At 39.2% G+C, this 8,768-nt stretch overlaps 1 pseudogene; it reads right to left on the bottom strand.

The window, feature by feature from the left end:
* Nucleotides 1-4,591: 4,591 nt before the first annotated feature.
* LOC100024389 (nucleolin-like) lies at nucleotides 4,592-6,094 on the bottom strand (annotated as a pseudogene).
* Nucleotides 6,095-8,768: the final 2,674 nt, after the last annotated feature.

The raw sequence follows: 8,768 nt of genomic DNA, 5'->3' as shown, positions 1-8,768 counted from the left end.
TTGACCTTCCTTGCCTTCTGAAGGTTTTGATGGGATTAAGTCCAGCAATCTGTGGGGGAGGGGTTTTAGAGCTTGACCTTCCCTTCCCTCTGAAGGCTTTGATGGGATTATGTCTGGCTGGGTTGCTGGATGTGCCCTGAGGCCAAAAACTCAGGGAAGGGCGGGGGGAGGCAATATGGAGTGGCTCTGCTGCTGTACCTGCTGCTTTGAGCTCTGCATTTCTCCTCTACCTGCTTCCCCATCTCCTGTGTCCTATGCTCTGAGCTTGGCATAACTTTGCCCACAAGGTACTCCCTCCAGACCAGTTCCTTTGCCTTGCCAGAGGTTCCAGCTGCTGCTGGAGGCTTAGCACTCTAGGTGGAGTAAGGGTCCCAAGACCTTCCTTCTTCCTTCCCCTTAAACCAGGGTGCTGACTTTGGGGGGGGGGGTTACCTTTTAAGTTGAGTCCAGAAGGAGGATTCCTTGGCTCTGTCTTGTTGTTATGTTTGATTTTCAGTCCCCTAGAAGCATTTAGTTTGTAATCGGTAAGGGTTTTCAGAGATCTGAATGTTTGCTTCCTCTAAACCACCATCTTGACTCCCCTTGGGGTTTATTTAAACGTGGTAAAATTAATTTAAATAGTAATTATTTATACAAATACCCTGGTTTATAGTTTATATGTTAGCAGTTTTTTTGTGAGCAACTTTGGGTGAAGATCTTTTTTTTTTCAAGAGTTTTTTTTGTGTTAATAAATTCTGATATCATTTCCTTTTCCTCTATTCTAATCTTATTGATGCTGTTCAGTCATTTCTTACTCTTTGTGACTCTGGTTTGGATTTTCTTGGTAAGGATAACTGGAGTGTTTTAGTATTTCCTTTTTCAGTACTTTTTTACTGGTAAAGAGCTGAGGTAAATAGTATTAAGTGATTTTCCTAGGGTCAAATAGCTAGGAAGTGACTGAGGCCAGATTTGAACTCAGAAAGATTAGTATTCTTGACTTTATGCTTGGCACTCTATCCACTACACAATCAGGTTGCCAGTTCTTATCTAGCCCTCTACAGTCGGATGAATGTTGCCTCAGGAAAGTAGTCTGAGTGGCTAGAAAACTTCTTTGAGTTAGGAAGTTTCAGGCAAATTTTTTTGGAGGGGGGCTGTGGCCAATTCTGTCTCAGAAGAGAAGTTTGTCTTCTATTTCTGGAAAATATATTTTGTCCATGTGCTTTTCTTTTATTTTTTTCCTCCTAAAATACAGATTTTGTTTTTGAGAGATTCATAGATAACTGTTTCTTTGTGGTTGTACCTTGGAATTTAAAAAATATGATTTATCATTTGGGGTTTTTCAAATTTTTTTGTAGGTACAATAAGCTTATCCTGGTTTAACTCCATTCTAACCTGAAGTTAGCATTTAGAGATATGTTTTATTTTTTTAAAGTGCTATATGTTGATACATGGGATAAGTCATTGATATTGTTTTCATTATTTGAATTCATATCTTTTGCTGCATTATTTTATTGCTAAAGTACAGTATATAAATCCAGTAGATCCACATTGCACATTTACTAACTGCATTAATATTTGTGAATTGATGTAGACTTATATAGAGTAATCTCTAGAAAAAATGGGAGCTATCATAATTGAAAGGTAATGTCAGGCCTTTGCAGATGAAAAGTCTAGAGGTTTCCTGATATTATGAGTAGAGAAAGGATGAGGATATTTTACAGATATTGAGTAGGAAAGTCAGAAGCCTGGAAGAGTATACAATTAAGGTCATTGATGTAAAGGAAGGTGAAATGCCTCAGGAAGTTTTTCTAGTCCTACCTGAGTATTTTGACCTTAGAGACTGCTCGAGGAACTGACAATAAGGTGTTATTCCTGGGAATTTCAGCTTAGTTGACCCTTTAAAGCTGAGGCATTGCTTAAAGAGATAGGAACCCTTCTAACCAGGAATTCTATTTCATTTGTGAGTAAGTCTGAGGCCACACTCTCTGTGATAGGCAAATACCACAGACCCCAAATTGGCATTTTATCTCATCTTCAACTGTGCTCCCTAGGAAAACAACCTTGGGAGACTGGGGTTGGATAGATAACAGTAAGAGTTTACCTAATACGCTAGAAAGTCCCTAAACCAGACTAAAGTAACTGAATGATTTCATAGAAGCAAGGTTACAGGTTACCTAGCATGAATGTATACAAACTTTAACTGAAATATTCAAGGGGAAGCAGAGAATCTGACATAAAATGTCAGAAAACAATTGTCAAAAATTGTTTCTACATGTAATTTTAAAAAGAAAAAATAAAATTGAAATCCCTTGGATCATGCACATTTGAACCATCCCTTTAAAAATTTTGGACATTGGAATTATTTTATTTGGGGGGAGTTCCTTATGTATCAGGAACATACACAAAACAAACACACCACTGTTAACAAACAAAAACAGCATTTAACCATTTCCAGCTTTATAAATTTTTGAAAGTGATTCGATTATAAAATTTAGATATCTCAGCAAGTATCATCTTGTGGAACCATTATCATATTTAAAACAGAATCATTGTTAATAGAAACTTAAGAGACTTAAAAGAGTTTAATCTCACATAGTTCTAGTGATATATCACAGGAACCCTGACTATTCACTCTTTGAATTGAATCCTGAGGTATATGACTTTAGGGACTTCCTAGCACCACAAGAGCAAAAGGATAGGTTAGAACTCAGCAAGAGACAGGTATATTCTCATTGTATGATCAGAATGTGGACTTTGCTCAAGGTGAATCCAGCTGACCAATTCCCAACCATTCAGAGAAAAATCTAAGAGGATTCCTCTGCCTATAATGGCAGATCTTCAGAAGTTCTCAAAGAAATGCTGGTTAACAGCATCATCACAGAATTCAGCAGCCATTATGCAACATTCATAGAAGTGACATCTAAGAAAATAAAAGAACGATATGAAAGTATCAAGATAATGAGCTTTGAACAAACAGACTAAAATGGATGCTCATACCATGCCATGGGTGCAAGATGCCCTAGATTCCCTATTCAGCAGCCAGCGTTTTTCAGTTTTGGACTTGTGACACGGACACTATCAAATTCCTCTGTCAGAAAAAGACAAGAAAAAGACTACTTTTATCTGTTCATGGCCTTTTAAATTAGGTGACCCAATGGAAAACTAATTTATACAAAGTTATTGAGACTAAGCAACTTGCCTATTTGCAAAATAGCCTCAGAGAATTGAGGGGACCCTAGCTGGAACATACACTGAAACTATCTATTGCCCATTGAGTGAATTGAACTTTCTAATGAGCAGATGGAAAGCACTGTTGGATATTCACCTAAGCAAAGGCTGAGAAAAAGAGACTGTCCTCCAGCTATACAAAGACTCTCTGACCCAACTACAGGCACTGAAAATGCTGCATCTAGTGAAGGAGTGACTGTGCATATTATTATTGTGTTGTTGTTGTTGTTGTTGTTTAGTTGTGTCTGCCTCTTTGTCACCTGATTTGGGGTTTTCTTGAAAGCAAAACTTTCAAGTGTCACTAAGAGTGGTTTGCCATTTCCTTCTCCAGCTCATTTTACAAATAATGAAACTGAGGAAGACAGGATTAAATGACTTACCTGATCACACAGCTAGTAAATATCTGAGATTGAATTTGAACTCCTGAAGATGAGCCTTCCTGATTCCAAGTCCAGTGCTCTTTCTCCTATGCCACGTAGCTGCATATTATTATAGGACAGAATTGAATCCAAAGGCAACTCTATCCTGTCCAAAACTGCTACAGAGACCCCTAAAGTACAGACCAACCCACAGAACAGGAACATACTTATAGCTGACCTGACACGGCTGCCAGGCTAGATATAGGCAAGCAAGTCTGATGGTCAGCCCATATCAACTGGCAGAGGAGCAGAAAGATCAGTTCTCTCTCCACTGAGCCACCTACCCTGATATACATCCACTTTTACAATGTGTGTATGTGCTATGTCTTATAAGTAATCAGGCACGTTGTCACTGCAGTAGCCTCCCAGGTGATGTTCTGTATAATGCCACGGCTACTGTATGGATTGTTAATATGCATTAGTTTTATTTTGGTTTCAAAGGTACCAACAGTTATTTTTCTGGGACTCCAGCAAAATTCCCTTTGTTTTAAAGTGCTGATGTTTGTACTTATTCTGTATAGTTACAAATTTTGAACTTGATCTAGCTGGTGTTTGTAAGGAAATGCTCAGATCTCTTAGGAGGAGAGGGAAAAATGGAAATGGAAAGAATCCATCAGTCACCGCCTAAAAGAAATTCAAAATGACAAGGAAGGCCTGGGAGTAATTCTGTTATGTCTTTTTTTTTTGTTAGGAAAAAATGGTTTTCTACATGGGGTATAACATTATAAACTCAAGACAACTCAGACAAAAAGGGCAACTTCCCACATCGATCACTCTTTTCTGCAAAAGTTTCTATGGAACATCCATCCAGTCAAAACCAACATGCTCTCTCCCATGAAATGTCATCCATCTTTCTCCAAGATGACATCTTGGACCACATGTTTGTCTTGGAATGTCCTCAGAAGGTTCCAGCAGCCACTGACCAACAGGCTCCAACCCCCAGAGTCCATCCAATGGGTGGGGGACTATTCAAACTGCAACTTTTTCCCTTGTGATTTATTGTCTTCCTCCTCCTCCTCTGCCTCCTTGGAAACCACTTTGACCTCCAAAGTTGCCTCCTCTGCCTTGACCTCCAAAGCCCCCTCAGCCTCTTCTTCCATTTTCTTGGCCTTCAAAGCCTCCTCCTCCTCCACCACCACTGCATCCATCCCCTCGCCCCAAAGCTTCTGGGCTTGGCCCAGTCCAGGGTGGCTTTGTCTCCATAGATGTCCCCATCCTCCATGGCCTCTCTTGCAGTTGTGGTCTCCTCTTCAGAGTTGAAGTCCACAAAACTGAACTCTTTCGACAACCCCATCTCCCTGTCTATGACTATTCTGGTCCCCACTGAGCTGTGAAAAGAATCTTTCAACATTTCTTCTGTTGTGTTTTCGGACAGGCCTTTGACAAGCAAGGTTTTGTAGGACTGGTTCCTGGGAGCTTCATTTGTCATCTTCTGCCCCTTCAGCTCCAGCCAGATGGCTTGGCCCTCAATTTCTATATTGTACAAGAATTCAACGTTTCTTTTGCATCCTCCACGGAGGCAAACTCAATGAACAAATAGCCCTTGGGCCTGCCTTGGTTGTTCTGTGACAAGTTGATGGACAAGGCCTTCTCAAACACCTCCTGCAGACACTTTTTGTGGCTCCGTAGGTAAAGCTGTTAAGCATCAGAGTCTGAATCTAACATGAGTTCTTCTTCCCTGGAGAGTTCTCTTGTCCTTGTCCTTCTCCCCCCTGTAATCCAGAATTCCTGTGTAGCCCAGAATGAGGAACCTGCCATCAATCTCTGGGCCCTGCTTCTCCTCTAAGGCCTTGTCCACACCTGCTTCTGTCATGAATTTAATGTAGGCAATTCCTTTGGGTGTTCCGTCCTTGGTGCAGACCAGTCTGATTTCAATAGTGGTTTCAAACGCTTCTTCAAGCTCCTCTTAAGTTACTTTATAGGGTGAGTTCTTGACAAAGTGTGTCTTGACACCTCCATCTTTCCTTTTCTTTTTTGCTTTTTCTAGCTTCATTTTGAGCCAAGAGCTTTGGAGTCACTGAGTTCCAGAGCCTTTTCCGTGTCTTCAGCAGATTCAAATTCTACATAGCCAACATTCCTGGTGGCACCAATGCAGACATCCACAACCATAAGGTCCTTTTTTGCAAAGAAGTATGTGATGGCAGTTTTTAGATCAGCAGCTGTTTTGTTGAAGCTCAGGTTACCAGCAAAGAGATTGAAATGTCTAGACATGTCAGCTTCCAATTTCTGTTTCTTGGTTTCAGGGGTTTTCTGCTTGCCCCTTTCCTTTTTCTACTTTCCTGGGGCTTCTTTTACGGGCACTTCCTCTTCCTCCTCCTCCTCCTCCTCATCTTCCTCCTCTTCTTCCTAGGATCCCTTGGCCTTCCAGGGGTGGTATCCATTGCTTCTACTTCAGAATCATCCTCATCTTCCTCCTCCTCATTATGTCCATTCTCACTGTCTTCTACCTCCTTGGGGAGAGGGGCCATCTTCTTCAGCTGACATTGTTAGCTGCCTTCCCATGCTTTGCCATGGACTACTAGGGGATGGAGAGGGGCAGGTTTGAGGGATGGTTGGGAGGTGGAGTAAGAAATCCATTGGTTGAAGGCCCAGGCAGTGATGGAGAGCACAGGGAAGATTGTCTGCAAGCAGCCTTTGCTGAATGAGACAGAATTGAAAGACCAGAAGAGCAGAGAGGGCTAGGCAATGCGACTTGCCTTAGGAGGTAGGTGATTTGTACAAGGTCACTCATAGCTAGCAAGTGTCTGGAGTCAAATTTGAACCCAGGACCTCCCACCTTCAGGCCTGGCTCTCTATCCACTGAGCCATTGAGCAGTCCCTTTCTGTTATGTCTTGATGATCACAGGCAGCTAGTCAGGAAGACCTGAATTCAAATATGGCCTCAGAGACTTACTAACTACATGATGCTGGGCAAAGTACTTAAACCTCTATTTGCTTCAGTTTTCTCATCGGTAAAATGGTGAATAAATAAATGTAAAAATAATAAATAGCAAAATAGCGCCTACCTTTCAGAATTATTGTAAAGATCAATTGAGAATAAATTGTCAAGTCTACTTAACACAATGTCTGGCACATAGTAAAGACTACATAAATGTTCACTATTATTCATATTTTAAAAGGAGAATAGCAAGAAAGAGGAAGAGAAATATACTGGAAGGTTATGGAAAATAATCCCACACCATTATGGTGCACAAGTAGACATCTATACAAACAGGGAAGAAGGAGTGGGGGAGCAACTGGCATACAAACTGGGTAAAGGAAGAAAGAAAACACACACACACACAAATACATTTCATTCAACAAATAAATAGAAGGGAAAGGGAAGACTAGAAGGAGGGGAAATTAGAGGGAAAGTAGACCAAGGGAGTGATTGGTACTAAGCAAAAACTCAAAGGATGTACAAAAATATTTATAGCCCTTTAGAGGTGGCAAAGAATGGGCTCTGAGGGTGTCCTTATAATCCTGAAAATGGATTACCAAGTTATTGTATATAAATGCAATAGAATATTATTGTCTTATAAGAAATGTTGAAGAGGATAGTCTCAGAGAAACCTGGAGAATTTTTATGAATTTATGTGGAGTAAAATGAATGGAATCAAAACAACAATTTCTATAATAATAGCAATATAGTAAAGCCAAATAACTTAGAAAGAATTATTAGCGGCAAAAACACCAACCACAATTCCAGAGGTGTAATGATGAAACATATTGCTCATCTTATGACCAAGGTGAAGGTCTCAGAATGCAGAATGAGACATATATCTATATCTATACCAACCATACTTATATAAATAGATCTCTGTTCTACCACGTACCATAGCCAACATGGAAATTTGTTCTGATTTAGTTTGTATGTTTGTAATTGAATTTGTTTTTCTTTAGTTCTCAAATGGGATGAGATGGGTAGGAGAGTAAGAAGGCAGATTTTTGCTGTTTGAAAAAAATTAAATGTAATTTTTTTTTAAATAAAGAAAACCATGTAGCCAAGGTAAACTAAGAGATAACACACACATAGAGACATGTATTGCCAAGATACATGCATGGTCAGAGCAATGCACAGGTCTGATGCTGCAGAACCATCTTTGATTACAAAATTATTTTTGTATATATTTTCTATATATATATTATAAATAAAATATATCTATATTTTTGTCTGTTAGACTTCACACCATCACTCTCTTCTAGGTGCCTTGTCTCTTCTGGCTATCTTCACTCATCTGTGGTCACTGAGCTACTACTTCCACAAGCTATCCATTTTTAGTATTCAGTTTCTTCAAAGCCAAGTTAACCTCTTTAGGATTATCTGTTAATTTTCTTTTCTGAGATTCATCTACTGAGTATAGCAACTAGAAACTTCCAAGGAGAGAGAGCTATAGTTCTGTTAGTGCCAAAGGCTATGATTTATAAAAATCACAGAAATTTCTCTGGCCAAAATTATCTATATTTTTGATTACCTTTCTTCTGATGTTGATTAAAGTTCCTTGATTTCAGACAATAATCTGATTTAAGATTAGGAAATCTCTTTTAATTTCTGTTAAATCCCTGATTATCTGTCTTCCGAAATCCAGTTAGAAAGTTTCACAGGATATGGGAACTAGAGAGGTTTGCCCAGTACAGTAGTTTTATCACTAAAAGTTGGATTATTGATGGAGTCCCTTAGTAGTTTCAGTGTTTTTTCCACCATACATCTGTGCATTTTCTCTTTAGGTGACTAAATGTTTAAGAATTTTGTGTGCATAGTTACTCAGTTTTTGTGAACTGTTGTATCCTGTTAATGCAGATTGCTCTGTGACTCCACTATATCTTACCTGTACTGACCAAACCTAAACAAAGATTTTTAATAATGTAAAAAAAAATGGTTTCCCCTTTATTCAGAAGTAATTTCTGATTGTTACATAAATTAAACTGGAGTAAGAACAAAAGACAATAGTAAATTAAACAAGGCAATCATTTTCTTTTCTGGTATATATTCCTACCTTTATTTTGAATACTTGCTAGTGACTTTGCACTTCCCTTTGGCCAGCACAAACCTCAATATTTTCCCTAAAATTATAAACAGAGCAAAAGACATTCACAGAATCTTTCAATTGAGAGGGACTTTAGAAGTCCTATAGTCCAACTCATTCTTGAATAGTATCCTCT

The sequence above is a fragment of the Monodelphis domestica genome, chromosome 1, assembly GCF_027887165.1.
Source record: "Monodelphis domestica isolate mMonDom1 chromosome 1, mMonDom1.pri, whole genome shotgun sequence".
NCBI lineage: Eukaryota > Metazoa > Chordata > Mammalia > Didelphimorphia > Didelphidae > Monodelphis > Monodelphis domestica.
Note: the sequence above shows the minus strand (reverse complement) of the source record. Positions and strands in the feature narration are given on the sequence as shown.